The 16,328-nt window shown below is 43.4% G+C and overlaps 1 protein-coding gene across 7 annotated transcripts in view; it reads left to right on the forward strand.

Moving 5' to 3' along the window:
* The window catches only part of NEURL1 (neuralized E3 ubiquitin protein ligase 1), a 161,953-nt gene that overhangs the window by 103,245 nt on the left and 42,380 nt on the right, over positions 1-16,328 (forward strand). The gene's annotated exons all lie outside the window — the stretch shown is intronic.

Genomic DNA, 16,328 nt, shown 5'->3' on the forward strand with positions numbered 1-16,328 from the left:
AAGTTCCTTTTGAAGATGAGATGATCTCGCTAGGCTGAGAGAATTCCTGGCTTTTTCCTGCCGTGCAGCCTGATAATCTCTCTTAAAATAACAGCTTTATGCTATATAAAAAAAAAGTTTAATGAAGCCTCTTTCTGACAGTTCTGCCTCCTTTTTGCACTGCTTGCTGTATTAAAAAATATGGTGGCAGGGGTGCCCATAGCAACCTACACGGCAGGGAAGAGGGATGTTCAGGAGGTGAAGAAATGGGACTGACCTCTTCTTGCTGCAAAAACTAACATCCCAAGATTGCACAAGGCAGAGGAATTAAAGAATTTCTCGGCAGCTTTTTGCTTTCTTTTAGGAGCAGAAAGATTTATCTTTTGTGGTGAATCCGCTTGAATCAGAGCCACTAGGCAACTGTTCGTAGGCCAAGGTGGTGATATTTGAATTGGGATCTAGAATTTGGGCAAATGTCACGCCAAGGCTTCAGTTAGGAAGAGCTTACGAATGACTCCAAGTCCTCCGGCTGTTCTTGTGAGATTTGGCACCTCAGGACTCCTCTGCCTGATTAATGAGGGCTCATAACTCTGGATTATGTGTTTGCTTTCAAAACACCCAAGAAATCATTTCCTATCCGTCATCTGCCCCTGCATTGTCCTAGAATCTTCCATATCCCCTTTCGCAAGGAAAATATGACTCTTGCCAGCCACTGACTTGCCTCTAGCCTAACAGGCTCTGGACTCTCTGGTCAGTATAAAGTCCCTGAATGAAGCAGGCAGCTTCTGAGTTTACACAGTTGGCGTGGAGCTCAGATATGTATTTATAGCTCATTCCAGCAGCCTTCAGCAGGCTTTAAGCCTAGCAACTGTGCTGAAACGTCCTCGACTTGAGTCCTCTCTATCTCCATTCATTATTACACAGCACTAAAAGTCAGAGCAGGGAAATCATCAGCTGTGTTGCCTCTGGATCCTATAGACATACCCACTGCAATGTTCTGCATGCCTGTTTGAGTGTAGCAGACCACACATATAGTACAGGACAACTTGCCAAAACCTCCCGGGACTTGACAAATTAATTTCATAGCTTAGCTACAAACATATGGTTGAATTCAGCCTGGTATGGCATGCAGGGCATCTGATGGAGGCTGGGGATGCTGGAGCGGTATGTTGAACAGAAGAGCCTAGCATTTCAGATTCCAGTTCAGTGATTTATTGCCTCCCCAACCCCAAACATGTTCCTTGTTCTTGAGCCTCACTGTTTTCCCAATGACTGTAGGGCTGCAGGGTCGTACTGCATCTCTGCACTGCCTCCATTTGCTTTTATGTGTATTTCACCCAAGAATCTTATCAAAAGCTTTACCATTTCTGGTGGCTGTCTTTCTGTTTATTGCAGAATTATTCCCTCCCCACTCCCAATAGTGTAACTTCACTTCCAAAATCAGACTTGCCCAAAGGAAAGATGTGCATCAGTAAGTCTGGTGTCACTGCAGGATCCCAGCTCTGTGGGGGAATGCACAATGTGCATTTATGTCCCCAAAAGTCACAGTTTCCAAAAGGTCACATTTTTTTGCTTAGCTGCACTACAGCAGCAGTTACAGCCAAAATAAGGGACCTAGCGAGGCAGGGCAATGATCAAGTCTTGTGACACTGTTTCCGTTTTACAGATTTTAAAAAGAGAGACTTGAACAAAAGGGGGCCCAAAGCCTGGGAGAGTAAAATACAGCAGTGTCACCTGAATCAGGGATGCCATCAGCCTTGTTGCCCAGGTCAGTCCTGCCTCCCTCTCTGTCAGTGTCGCAGGCTGGCATCACTAAATTGCACCTGGTTTGTTCATTAATTTTTCATTTCCTTCTGCTTATGGGTTTACCCATAGCATCAGCCTGACTGGTAATTACCCACATGCGTTACTGCTGTCAATGCAGAGGTTTATGTGGCTGGCACAGATGTTACTGGCTCTGACTGCCCTTGCTGTATATTCATAAGCAGAGCCCTTTAAGCAGCTTCTTTGCCTGCCTGATTTTGTTCTGAAACAGGTAAAAAGGGCTTGCGTGGTCCACTGCATCTCAGCCGAGGGGAGGTCAGGAACTGAGTTTGGACCACATCGTGACTGTCGCTGCTGAAGTGAGTCAAAATGATAGACTGGCTTAAATCCACTTTGAAGGTGGCTTCAGCAATGAGGTTCACAGTGCTCACACGCTTGGTCGCCGGCACGAGGCTACTCCTGTCTCTCCTTGCCTCTACCCACGTTATAGAGATGAAAAGGCTTAAATTCACCCAGGAATCTGGTCTTCTCTGACCACAAGGTCTCAGCTGTTTTCCTACCACAATGTAAAGGCCTGCATAGGGGAGGTTGTTACAATGGAGTGCATGTATGTTCTGTGTTTTAGGGCGTGAGTTTCAGCGTAGATGCAGGCTTACATGACCTGTAAACATGCCCTTATACAGTGACTCTTCTGCTGACATGCTCAACTTGCAGGCAGGATGGTTTACAGCTCTGCTTCCCTTTTTGGGCAGCTAGTTTTGCACAAGTGCACTTTTACATTCCAGGATAATTTAAAGTAATATTTACTAGAAATGTGGCTTAGCCTTATGTTATCACTTCAACATACACACATGCTCATTCACACTTCAAAGAGAGTCCGAGAAAAACGGAATATAAGCAATCTGCTGCCTTGCTGCTATAATAAAGCATCAAAAAAGAAAAGGAAAGGACCAGTTGTTTAAATCCTGGGGTCTTCAGAGCCCTGGAGGAAGGATGGCAGCTCATGGTAACCAAATGGTGGTGTCTCACATTAGCCTGCTTCTTTCGAGCAATTGGTTAGCGAGCCTGGCATAGACTAAGAAATGCTTATGTACATTTTCTATGGGCTCACTGCAGGACAGCAAGGGTGGCAATTTTCCTCAGTGATGTGTATGTTAAAGCATAATGTGTGTAATATGGAAAAATGGGTCTGCAAAGAAATCATGATTTCAGCATACCCCTCTACCCACCCTGTATTTCCAGTAGGGTTACATGAGGAACAGTCTGTTCATTTTCTTTAGTCCCATTCATTACTAGTATGGTCAGCAACCAAACCCCCTTACTGTTTATTACTCTTCTCTTCATGCTCTTCTCCCATCTACCTGTATTTTCATTCATGCAGTGTTTCCAAGCGGTCTTGGTCTTTTAGTCCAGCACAGACTTGGAAAACCAAGGATAATGTTATTTAGATTGTCACACTGAGAGGCACCTGTTGAAAGGAAAGCTTCACCACCTCTTGTAAATACAAAATATGTTAAAAACTAGTAAGACCTTGCAAACTGGGAAAAATTTAAATGCATATTTATTAAATGTGCATGTATCAGATTTACCTGAATTAGAAACAGTATAAATATATACTTCAGTCATAAATACGTATACAGATCCTAGTAGAATTTACTGGCAGTGCTGTATATTATATTAGATATTTGGGAAATCTTTTCTTTCTCCGGGTCCCCTTCCTAGCTTCTTATTTCTTGCTGTTTGCAAAGTATCAAAAAGTCAAAATGTGAACTGATCAGGGATGGAAATGTACCCATCGTGGGACTTGAGCTAGTCTATATTTGACAAGGAAGTTGCACATTTTGTAGGGAAAGAAGGAAACATGTTTTTCTTTCTTCACCCTTGGCAGTTCTTAGGTAAATTGAATCTCTAGCTCCAGGGCACCTTTAGAAGAAACATTAAATAAGCCTCAAATGAGGTGGATTTATGGGCAAATTTCAGGTGTGAATGGTATAAGACTGATGATAAATCTAATTTATCACATGCATCTGCAGTTTTACCATGTGGTTATTACGATTTTATTTTCCAAGTGCAAAACTTATTTTCCATTGCCCACGGGAATCCATTTCTGTTGCTATTCTGACACATGCAAGTAAGCAGAGTGATCTGCCGAGAGTGCTTCGCACTAAACAAAATTGGATAATCAAATATGACTGCAGTGTATTTTTATAGTGTATTGTTGAAAGTGGAAGCTATAAACTATTTACCCTCTCTATGGAAGTCTGTGACTATCTGATGGAAAAGAATAATATGTGTTTAAACAGAGACCTACTTAATGAAGGCAAGATATACATGACCTGCAAACAGTCAGTTGTCATTGTTTTTTCCGCATCTCCTAAGGGGAAAGAGAATTTAAATTGCTCATAAAGTTTTATTGTCTGTAGCTGTTGTCTCTATGGCAGCTGCAGGAAGCTCTCTAACATGGCTAAAAATGTGAAAACAGTTTAATAAATAACTCGTCTCTTGCCATTTTAATTAATCCCTGCTTTGTCTTAGCACCTCTGGAGAGATGGATTTTTCCAGATGTGATAGGTACCCGAAAGTTAGCCCACAGCCCAAAGGCAGCTCCTTGTGCTTGAAGGTTTGTCCTCCAGGTTTGTCTGTCTTGCTTATGATGATAAGGCTCTTGGAGACATTACTTTCAGGTAAGCCGGAGCTCATCTTGGGTGTGTGAATGCAATGGCTTTTTTTTCTTCTCTTTGCATTTTGTTGTAAATAGCAGAGAATTTGTGCCTATGAGCCTGGGCTGGCCCGTGGGGAAGGCAGCATCTCCTGGGCTGTGCCCTGCCCTCCCTCTGGCAACGCTGGGAGCTTTGGGCTCTGCAGTTGAATGGCAAATACCGAGTAAGTCGGAACAGCCAGATGCCAAGTAAAATCAGCTCTCTGAGGGATCAGCATTTCAGGCTTCACCGGGTCTTGATGAGGTGTTGAATTACGAAATTGCACAGAGGCTGTGTGGGTAACACATATTTTATCAGCGTTGCTCGTTGGCATACCTGTTGGCTTTCATCTGAACCACCTTTGCCTTAGCAGGACTGCTCGTGGAGCTAAGGCATTGCTACAGGTGAACAGAAAGGACAAAATCTGGCACATAATGTGCTATTGGGCACGTTATATCCACAAAATATCCACATTGGCATCAGGAGAGCCTGCAAGTGAACCTGGGCAGGAATCAATTTAAGAGGAATTAGTCTGGCTATTATTGCCCAGACTGAGAAAAATGAAGACTGTAGCAAGACTGAATGACCAGTGGAAAAATAAATTCTGTGCTTTATAAAGTTCCTTTAGTTCTGGTAAGCTGAAATATTGTTCCTAACACAGCAAGAAGGGCTATATAATAATTTTTTCCATGTTACCCATAAAAGCACAACAAAATATGAACACTTTGACAATTGTAAGTGGTGTTTACATTATGGGTACGTGTATGCTGTAGTTTAGATGCGCTGACACTACAAAGATAACTGTTTAAAAAAAAGATGCCTTCACATTAAATATCAGTTCTGATGAGTGATGTGGCTGTTGCTTTAAGGAGGTAAATATTGCTGGTTTACACTAAGAAGTTTATCTTACTTTTGCTAAATGTTGTTATTTTTTCAGCAGAAGTGTGGAAGCTGTAGTCTGGAAACAGTGGTTCCAATTAAAAGGGCTTTGACCTTATTTTACTTCAACTAAAGATATAAGCTACTGGAAAAATTGAATATATACTGAATTCATTACACAGTTATAGTTAGATACAGGAGTTTCTAGTATAGACAGGGCCTTAGAGAATAACAACACCACTAATGGAGCAGTGTATTTTTTTGAGAAACATTTCAGAGAGTTCCTTACATTAGCAAAGATTGTGGCATTTTGATTTGAACTATTTGGATAAGTAAGGTATCTATGTTGTTTTTTCAAAAAAATACGTGCTCTTAACTGATACTTAATGCTGCATGTAGTTGTATTTTCCTTAGTTTGTCTAATGTAGTTCCTATTATAATTCTGTAAGTAATAAGTATCTTTCTTAAAAAGAAAGGTGGAGAGAATATGTTGGTACAGGGAATTAACCTTTGCAACTTCCTTAATACTTGTCTCCAAAATATTCAGCAAAATAGTTTAAACTGTACAAACCATGGACTGTAATGCTGAAAGCTAATTCCTCCTCATTCATAAGGCTATAGCTTGACAAAAAGAGTGCGTTTACTCCAGTGTAAGACAGTTTGAGCTGGAGGTAAGTTTTGGATGTAAACCGAGTAGATCATCTGGTAAAAGTATAACAATTTATTGTGCTAATCTTGCAATTCCAGCTGTTCCAGCTGTGGAGGCCCTTTCCCCTAAGCCTGTATGACAGATGATGGCTAAACATTGCTTACATGACAAAACTAAACACCAGCTCTGTACAGTATGTCTCTGCTGGCATGAGATAGCACTTTGTCATTTCAATGTCTAATTGGTATCACAGCTGCTGAATATGCAATTTACCGTACAGAGCATATGATTTTGTTATCCTTGTAGGTGTCTGGGTTATTAAAAAATTTGACACCTTTAATAAAATTAAATTGGCTTTTCCATCCGTATCAGCAACAGAGCTAAAAATGAGATTGCTTTGTACTCTGAAGTCTCCATTTGTTTCTCCTAGCAGCGTAGGCAGAACTGTTGTTGGACTCAGTCTGGAAATCCTTACCTATAGCCCTGCCCTACTCTCAGTTTTACTAGCCTGAACTTGGAGTCACTTGCGGAGTCGCTCTGGTTTTACACTGAATCTAGCCCCAGGTTTTTGTTCATTCATCACTTTTCTTTGGCCAAACACTGAGCAGAAGTTGTCCTCCAGACCTTGCCTGGCTTGTCCTGAAGAAAAAAAAGCGTTTTGACTGAGGGAACCTGTGCCTGACCCAAGCCAGGACCTCTCCTTCCATGTACCCTTGTCAGGAGAAATGAGCCTCTTGGGGTCTGCGTGAATGTAACTGTTCACAAGTGGCTGCAAGATGGCAAAAATGCAAGTGGTGTCATCTGCTTGTGCAGACTCAGAAGATCTTCCGTTAGTGACTTGGGTCTGCACTCACTGAAGGCTGCTCTCCCAGGATTGACGGACTGATGCAGCAATGCCCAGCCCAGTCAAGTATGCAGTGCCACTGGCCACAGCCTTAATTTCTCACCAAACTGTGCTATCAATACAGCTGTTGCTAAATTATGGTGCATTCTCGCATCAAAAAGTTATTGTCTATGTGTGATGCATAAGAGTGTGCCTGACGCTTGCTACCAGTAACTGGCTGTAGACACCAAGTTTCACACTAAATCATGATGGTAGGTGCTACATGGGCTAGAGTAACCCGTTTGTTCATTTATGCCAAAGATATTAATTAGTTGGGATTTCATAGGTAGAAAGAGCCTCTCTGTTCATCAGCTGTATGTGACTCTCTTCTGATGTGTATGAAATGCAATTCATATGACTGTGCATCTGTACAAACAGTACAGCGCAACTTTGGGGTTTTCTAGGTAGCGGATGGATTGAGTCAAATGAAGGAATTTCTTAAAAAGTAAAATTTTCAGCTTCTAGAGCAGGCAAATGCAAAGGCATCACTGGTGCTCTGCGGCAGGGGTTGGGGAGACTGGGGCATGGATGGAGGAGGGATCGCTGTGATACCCCACGTGCGTGTGCACTCTTCCCTGAAAATCTGCTTCACCCTGTGCTGGAGGCAGAGCCTGAGTGGGCCCTTGGTCTTGCACCACTCTTCTGTCCTCAGCTTGCTGCAGTCGTGTTCCTAGTCCTGCCCTTAGTGTGGGTCACTGAAGGTCCACTGAATCCAGTGTCCTGCCTCTGACAACGATCAGCATCTCCAGGTCCTCCTTGGAAAAAATTTCTGCAAGTGCAGGTGTTATTTTCTCCTGCCTTTCACCTTTCGTTGTGCTGAGCTACAACTTCTGTTCTCCAAGAGATATACTACCTGTGTTGAATCAACTCCTGATTTTGATGCAGAGGTCGCATCAGCTCTGTTGTTGATGCAGCTGATCCTGCAAGGTGCTGTGCTCAGTGAGACACTGGGCTCCTCTCTCCTGCTCAGGCCTTTAGGGAAATCTGGATCTTGCATTCATCTATCACGTTCTCTTAATCATATTTTCATAATATGTTCTTCTGACAGTATTACATGTTTCCCCTATGTTGTGGCATTTGGTGAAAATATCATCCCTTGTACTGACATGCACTAGGTAAGTGCTTCTACCTATTGTCATGGGAATTATAGCAGGGTAATGTTGACAGAACTTTGCAAAATTTATTAAAAGCATTTCCATATATATAGGCTAGAACAATATGTCCAGTCACTTACAAGTTTTGATTCTCATTCACTAGCATCATTTTGATGTTAAAGGCCTTTACAGAAATGTAATGGATGGGGCTCTGGGCAACCTGGTCTAGTGGGAGGTGTCCCTGCCCATGGCAGGGGGGTTGGAACTAGATGATCTTTAAGGTTCCTTCCAACTCTAACAATTCTATGGTTCTATGAAATGTTTTAAAAGAAATTTCCACTCCCTTTGCTCCTATTAGATTTTGAAATTAAACTTATTTGGGATTGATAAATTTTTAGTCTCTAGCTAGGGTTAAAAGATTGGTAAATCAGATTGCTGGCCACTGAATCAAATCTTGTGCCACTGGCTATGGTTAGTGTGTTTAAGAAGACGAGAATCTCTTGTGGTGCATCTGGCTACCGGTGTGACCCTTCATAGACAATTAATTCTCTTCAGGAAAAAAAAAAGATAAATGTTTAATTGTTCTATCTTCTTTTAAGAGGATAAAGACCACTCCAGGGAAAAAGCCTTTAGAATCCAATAATCCTATTCCAGTGCTGGTATCACGCCAATAAATAAATAAATACTGCACCACTTGCATGGAAAGATCTGAAGCCTCCAAAATCTTTAATGCAGAGTGTTCCCTCTTTCTCTGCATGCCCGAGTCTGGAGGACCCCAGCACCTCAGAGCTGTGTAAGTGTTTACTTGAACCAGGAGACTGATGACAGTTTGATCAACGTGTTTCCATAGAGATTTATATTTCCTTTTCATTTTGCAGTGGTGTTTCCCTGGTTGGTTTTATTTGCCCTCTTTGGTATCTGTAGGCAGCAGCAGTCACCCTCCTGAGCTTTTCACAGGCATAGCAGCCCGCTGGTATCCCAGCATGGCTTGTGTGAAAGCATCTTTTTGACAAAAACACCAGTCCTGTTTGTTTCTGCTCCTGTTTCTAAGGCCTGGTTGGTTCTAGCTGGATCTGATTCAATGACTCTGTACACTGTGGAGTATACTTGTGTCTCAGATGAGCCTTGACGTTGTCTGCATTTGTCAAAACACTTTTTATTGCTTCGTTCCTAACATGGTAGAGTCTGCAGATCTTGACTGTAACGCTGCTCGGCCAGGTGGAAGGAAATTGGCCTTATGCTGAAGGTCAGCGCGAGAAACAGTTGGAAAGAAAACTGAACTGATGGAGAATTTCACTGTGGAGCTGCAGGGACTGACAATTTCAACTCAGCCTAATTGGCTCACTCAAGAGAAATACATAGATAATTTGGTTTTAGGCCATGATCACTATTATGACTATTTGTATTATAATTTCTAGTGCTTCAGTTTTGGATGTGAGACCTAAAAGAGCCATGCTCCTTTAAAAAACAGGTAAGCTCCAAAGAGTCTAAGTGACAATCTAATGGTGAGGCAGAGGGTGCTTTGCATTGGCCGGCTAATGGATGAAAGCTGATGGAGAAGAAATTTAAGCGGGAAGTGAAATACCATTTTTTAAAGGTGTGTAGCTGCCAACCGGACAGTTTACCCAGAAAAGAAGATGGTATGTGCTGCAGGGCCTGAATTCAACAGGATGTTTAACTATTTAGCCACTTCTTGCACATATGTGGTTGTATCGGGTGTGCCAGAAATCGGGTATATGCTTGAGTAAGTCTGTTAATTCACATTCCTAAAGATAGCCATGTGCTTAAGTGCTTTGCTGGATCTTTTTCTTTGCCATCTGCTTGTTACTTGGTTCTGTGCAGGGCTTCCTAGGTCAAAACCAGTGGACTGTGGTTAATCGGTAATCAATGGTTATGCAGGGATCAGGCTCTGTGCTTAGTGGTTTTTCTGAGAAGCAAAGACTCTTTTAGGAGGAGAAGGAGGAGGAGAGAGATGAGCGTGAGTGGGGGAGGCTGGAACACATTGCTGAAGTTGAATGGGGGTAGAGAGGTTTCCTCCCAGCAATGCTTACTTTTCTTGGAAAACTTGTCTAGTTTCTATGCAGGAAGGTTTAAGAAGGGGTCCAGAAGCATGAGGGGAGCAGAAAGATGAATGCACAGAAACAGGGTGAGCTGCTGTCTGAAAGTGATGAAAGAAGGACAGGTTTGGCAATGAGAGATCAGGTTATATTGAGGGTAAGGCAAGAACAACATGGTGACCAAGATACCATCCTTTCTTTCCTGTTCTTTTCACTCATACAGGGTTCAATTTACACTTGTAAATCACTGGCTCATTTTGACTTTGATAATTCGTAACCGAAAGGCTTTGGTTTTCTTTTATTTATGCTCCTTTATCTGGTCAGCACAGGCTGTTGGGTGTGTGTGAACTGTTTTGCATGGGTCACTGTGGATGCCTGGCATGTTCCTTGAAGATGAGAGCTCTTTTATCAGGTCAAGTACATACTACTGACGCTCTTTTTATCAAAGGGATCATGAAGATACAGGAGAAAAATGATGCACAGGGAAATACCTAAGTCAGATGCGTTTCTAACATCCTGAATTAGATTAGTGGCTTTTTGTTGTGCTCTTGGTAACACCTGTTCCTCTTTGTGCAACAACTCTTTTCATCATAAAGTTAATTTATTATATGTCTTCTGCTAATAGCAAACATTGACAGATCTATCAAAGGGGTGTTTTGGATGAAGGTGAGCAGGCTGTGTGAGGAGAGAGTAGACGCTCTTTTGTTTGCAAGTGCTTTGCAGTGGGGGTTTCACAGTCCTCGGTCTGTGCCTGTGGAATTTGCTGCCAGATGAACGCCTGTGCACCGAATTGCACTTGAGACTCTAATCTTCAACTTAGTAGCATCTCTAGCTTGCTTGGTTAAGGGAAAAAACCTCTCTAAAATATGTATTGGGTGCAGTATTTTCCTGCAGAGGGTTTAGTTACAATGGACAACCTAGAAAATTAATGCAAATTACTTGCCAACATGGATTTAAAAAGGACTAATTATGCTAACCTGAATCATTTCTATGGGCAAGTATTTAGAATTGAAATAGCATGACTTTGGTTTAGCTAGAATCGGAGTGAGCTCGGCTGACATTTGATTTACCTTAAAAGTTTTGCTGGCAACAACAAAAGTGAGAAAAAAATCTTAGCCACTCTCTGAGATGGGCACAGGGGTAAGTGGCAGCCACTACACAAGCTCAGGCAGCCATCTCTTCTGGCTTTAGACCTAAGTTTCACTGTCACTCCTGGAGATGTTTCACTGGTGGTTATCCTGGCATAAGCATCATCGGGGGCATATTTGCAGCCAGCAGTCGCAGATGCTCACAACTGCTGTCTCCTCCTCAGGATGTTCCTATTGGCAGATATTTGACCAAGCTATTATTTTATGGTATATTTAGTTCTTTTTTTATCTTTCCTTACTGTCAGTCTCTCCAGCCCAATAATCATGTTTTCTTCTTTACCACAGCCTCCATATCCTGCTGTCATTCTAAAAATGCTTCTGTGATGTTAAATCTTTTCCCATTATATGATGAGAATTAATTCATTCTGACACAGCCATGAAAATCTGATTCAATTCCTTTTTTTGGCATCTCAGTCACAGTCCTTGATCACAAATCAGCATGAGTCAGAATTTCCCAGGTTATTATTTCCTCAGAAAGGCTGATTGCAACCCTGTCTCCATATTTAATATCCTTTTCCTGACTGCAGTGAGGCTGAGCAGTTGAGGCTGCAGTGATTTTGTTTGGAGACCTGTCTGTTGTTCTGGCATTTCATGCCACAAGTGGAAAAGGAGGTGACACCAAAGAATACCCCAGACCAGTTTTAGTGTTTCCGTTTCCCATCATCGGGTAGTTGAGTCCATGCTGGGTCTACAGCATGAAGATGACTGCAGAAACTAGCAGGATTTATTTCTCTGGAGACTAGGAAATGTTGGGTCACAGGTGGAGAGAGAACACAGTGGCTTTTATCAGCTTGTGCCAGGACATGAGAATGTAATAATGATGGGTCTTCAAACTGGCCATATTATGCTGAGATCTTCAGCCAAAATGGACTGTCCTGAAATGTTTCAGATAGATAGGTTTTGAACCCTTTTGGGTTCGACCGGTTAAATGAGTAGCTTATTTGGAGTTACTAGAGGTAGACCAGAATAAAAAACAAATGGGAAATACTCTCTTTGGGGCCCTTACCATTCATTTATTCTCTCCAATACACATTTGTCTCTCATATTTTATGTCTGGAGGGCAGGACCATGTTGGCTGCCCATTGAAAGAGTGGAGTGCCGTCAGTCTGTTTTCTGCCTTGGGCTGTGCCGTGGCCCAGAGGGGTTTGGAGGCATGAGGAGGCTTCCCTTTCCTTACAGAGAGCCTCTGGCTCTGGAAGAAAACACAGAAGGAAATCCTGCTTCCACTCGCCATTGTACTTCTCCGATTTCTGAAGGATGTGCTGTCAGCTGAGCAGCAGCTGAAAGGGTGGCAGGAAGGAGCAGGCATTGCTTCTTGCAGGTCACAGGAGGCAGGTCAGGTCCCTCAGCCTGCCCCAGGGGGTTTGTCACCACACAAATTCAATGCCCAGCTTGAGGACTAAGGAACCATTTCCGTGTTTTCTATTGATTGCTGCAGTTTCCTTTTGTGGTTCTCTTGGGTTCTTCAAATAAGGCAGTAGCAGCTTTAATACCCACTTGGGTTTTTTGCTTGCTTGTTTGCTTTCTACCAAGCTCCAGGAATGTGGGGTTTTTTGCATTAAAAGAGAAAAAAAAAAGCCCAGGCAGAGAATGGTCCATTATTTTAATGAGGGAAGAATATTTATTAAGATTTAATTGTACAAGAAAAGCAACTAAGCACTGCCTACAGGGGAAAGCCTTTACACACTGCTACGAGTACATCAGATCAATAACTAATGGTTAACAGGCAGGGATAAAAAGCCATCCTTAATTTTAGCAGTAGAGGATTCAGCTCCTGATTCAGGTTCAGATTTCTCATCTTCCTGGGGCAAATCACACAACTGTCTGCTTTCTGCAGGTGGAGATATTGTTTTTCTTCCTGATAGGGGGCTGTGGGTTATAGGACTGCGGGTTATTGGGCTGCTCATGTGTTAAAGTGGGCAAGCTGAGCTACCGGTCCAACAGAAGTGCCTTACCTGTGTTTGACTTCTGTGCCTTGTGAGTGTGTTTCTGGCAGGGGCATCAGCTACTGTTTCATGATTCAATTTTATATTGCGTTCACGTGCTGAAGGCTCTGCTGTGATGCTCCTACCCTGCTAAACACAACTGTTATTAAAGCTTAGGTGAGTGAACTCAGTTTCCCGTAAAATTTCCAAACAATTCTAGATATTATTGGTGAGGATAATTAGGATAAGATGCTGGTACGCTGAGCAGAATGGGTGGCCTTTGTGAGGCTCATCCATTATTAATCAGCCATGTAATTTCCCTTTAGTGACAAGGTGCAGTTGCCTTTTTTTAGGCTCAATTGCATCTTCATGCTACCAGCAGAGATGAGACCCTCTCGCCTGCATTATTGTGAATTACCCATTTGGGAAATGAGGATGCTGTAAGTTGGAGATACTGCCTGGGAGCTCGCTCGTGACACAGAGAGACAATCAGATGCTGAATAAGCAAGAAATTAATTCTTCCTCCCCTTTCTCCTTTCCACATAAGAGATGGGTATGTTTTTGCTGGAGCTTTGCCTGCGTAAAGGCTGTGGTATGGAGCCAGTGTGTGCTGTCACACTTAACCTTTGGCAAGTCAGAAAGCAGGTTATGGTGGGGGCAAAAAGCCTTCTCTGATGGCAGTATCTGCTGAATGTGCCTGCAGGGTGGAAGGGCTCTGGGAGGAGCCGAGTGCGGGGGTACCGGCCCTACAGTAAAACACTGGAAAACAAATTCCTCACAGATGAAACAAATGTGGCACTCTGATTTAATACAACCTAATAGTTGCGCTTCAAGTGACTTATAATGAAGAACAAATGAGTATACTCTTTGTTAAAAACAGAGTAATAGCATAATAAACATAACCTTATTGAACTCAAGGAAGCATAAATCACTTGTAATTCAAAAGCATTATAAAAAATAATTATGATTCACTACTGAACTCTGTTTTACGGTCTGTGAAAACTTGTTATGTTTTGCTTTCAAAAAGGCATTTCTCTTAATCAAAGATGTTGCAATTAGAGGGAGTGGTAATGATAAACATCACCAAAAAGGTGATGTTGCCTTTTTGAGGATCTCCACAGCTGCCATTTTCATAGCGTATAGAGATGCTTGGTGTTGGCGGAGAAGCTCCCGTAGATCAGAGCTCCAGCGATTGGAAATGTCGTGTTTTACAGTATACCCCCATTCCCCCAAACCTACCATGATGTTGAATTCCATCCACTTAAAATAGAGCCTATGTTTAACAATAATTTAAATCATTATCCTGCCTGTCAGCTCGGAGTTAAGGGGCTATGCAACTGCGATTCTCTGTTTAGAAACTGCCTGGAATAATAACTTTCAGATGTCTCAAATATGCACCACTTATCTATAACATCTAAATACAAATGTCTCCCTGCTGAGCAAGCCCGACACTGTTTACCTATCGTGTCCAAACCATTCCAGAGGGTTTGCTTGGCGTGGAGCGGAAGGCCCTATATCCGCAGCTCCGACAGCGCTGTCAGTGTAATGTTTTTCAACTCCTCCTCACCTTTAGGTGATTGCAGAGAAAAAAACAGCCTAAGCCTGAGGGTGACAAGTGAAGAATGTCCCTGCACATGCATCCCCCCTCTCCCGCCCCCACACCAAGGGTAAAAGTGCATTGCGAGCCAGCCCCGCGCTCCTGCTGTCGGGATGATGCTGGTGCTGTTGGGTCCCTGCCAGTCTCCTGTGAGATGATCCAAATGCTGAATCCCGCATGCCCTGGGCACACTGGGGCTGGGCAGTGTCGAGGCGCTGTCGCTGGCTTGGGGGCCTCGGGCTCTTTCTCTGCGTGCAAACCTCAGTGGGACCTGTCAAGTCTCGTTGAATGTCAGGCTGCAGAATTGGCTTGCGCCGTATGCTCCCCCCAGCTACGGTGTGCCGAAGATGTGTGCTGCGCAGCTGAATGGTTCCGTTGCTGCCCGGGGAGCTGCCATGCTGGATGTGGGCGCTCGGTGCGTCCCTCAAGGAGCTGCGGGGGGCGATGGGCTGCGTTGTGGGCCTGCCCCTGCAGCTCATCCATGAGTAATTAGAGCAGGGCGAGATGAAAAATGCCTACTCTCCTTGCTACAGCTGACCTGTGGCTTTTCATAGGAGAGCCCCTGTGAGTTTCAGGCCCTCTCCCAAAGGTGCGGAGTGTGTCATGCCATCCACACCTGGAAAGAGAGGAGCTTCATCCCCAAAACTGGCATTGGGTACCAAAGGCCTCTGCATGATGCTCTACAACCTAATGGGCTATGCTATGTAGCCTCCAAATTTCCTAATGCATCCCAGGGAGCCCCATGCAGTGCTTGGGCTTTGCTTCCCCTGGGCACACAGAACACCTTTAGCTGGCGTGCACTGTCATGATGCAGCCAGTGAAGGTTAAATAAGGAGAAGCATTTAACGCATCTTTGCATCGTCTTTGGTCCCTAGGTGATGTCTGAGTCATTTGGTGAGCTGAAAGATATCAGATCTATGCAAATGTTATTTTGCATTTCTTCAGGGGGTGGCTTGGCCACATGCAGGCTCTTAGCCCTTTGCTCTCAGTTAGCTCCTGGATTACCTGTTGTCCAGCTCTGCAGCACTGCTGCTCTCCTCATATTACACAACAGACATATTATGTCTGAATTGTATGCATTCTAGGCATTGAAAATTGCTGGTTTTATTAGTCTTTATAGAAAGCGTGGAAGTTGGACTGCTAGCATGGGTCAGACTTGATACCAAATTGTTTTACCTGGCTGTGGTTATGGAAGCAAGGCTTCCCTCTTGTCCAGTTTGGGCAGCCGTTAGCATGCACGTCTCCTCTGCAGGTACCCGGGGCTGCCACAAAGGAGCACTGCTGATCTGCCGCCTCTGCGGCCAGGTTGAGCCTGCTATAGGGTTTTTCAGGATATCTACAATTAATGAAGGGTGCATAGCATTGGCTTAGCTCAGAACATGTTTCTTCTTTCCTTTTCTTTTTTTAATGTAGGCTTCCTTGCAGGGATGGGGCTTGGAGGGGAGTCCTTTATCGCTTGCTCTCAGCCCGCTCAGGAAACCAGATCAGTGAAGCTCGTTATCTGATGATTTTCTTCATGCAGAATGGCTACCTCCGTGCACATGAATATACAGTCCAATTTACTTGCTTGAAATGCCCAAATTGTGTTTCTGTTCTTCATGAAATATTCATCTACTCCGATGTAGTAAGCCAGGCTTTTTCTGGCGCTGGCGTT

The sequence above is a fragment of the Larus michahellis genome, chromosome 6 (genome assembly GCF_964199755.1).
Source record: "Larus michahellis chromosome 6, bLarMic1.1, whole genome shotgun sequence".
Lineage (NCBI taxonomy): Eukaryota > Metazoa > Chordata > Aves > Charadriiformes > Laridae > Larus > Larus michahellis.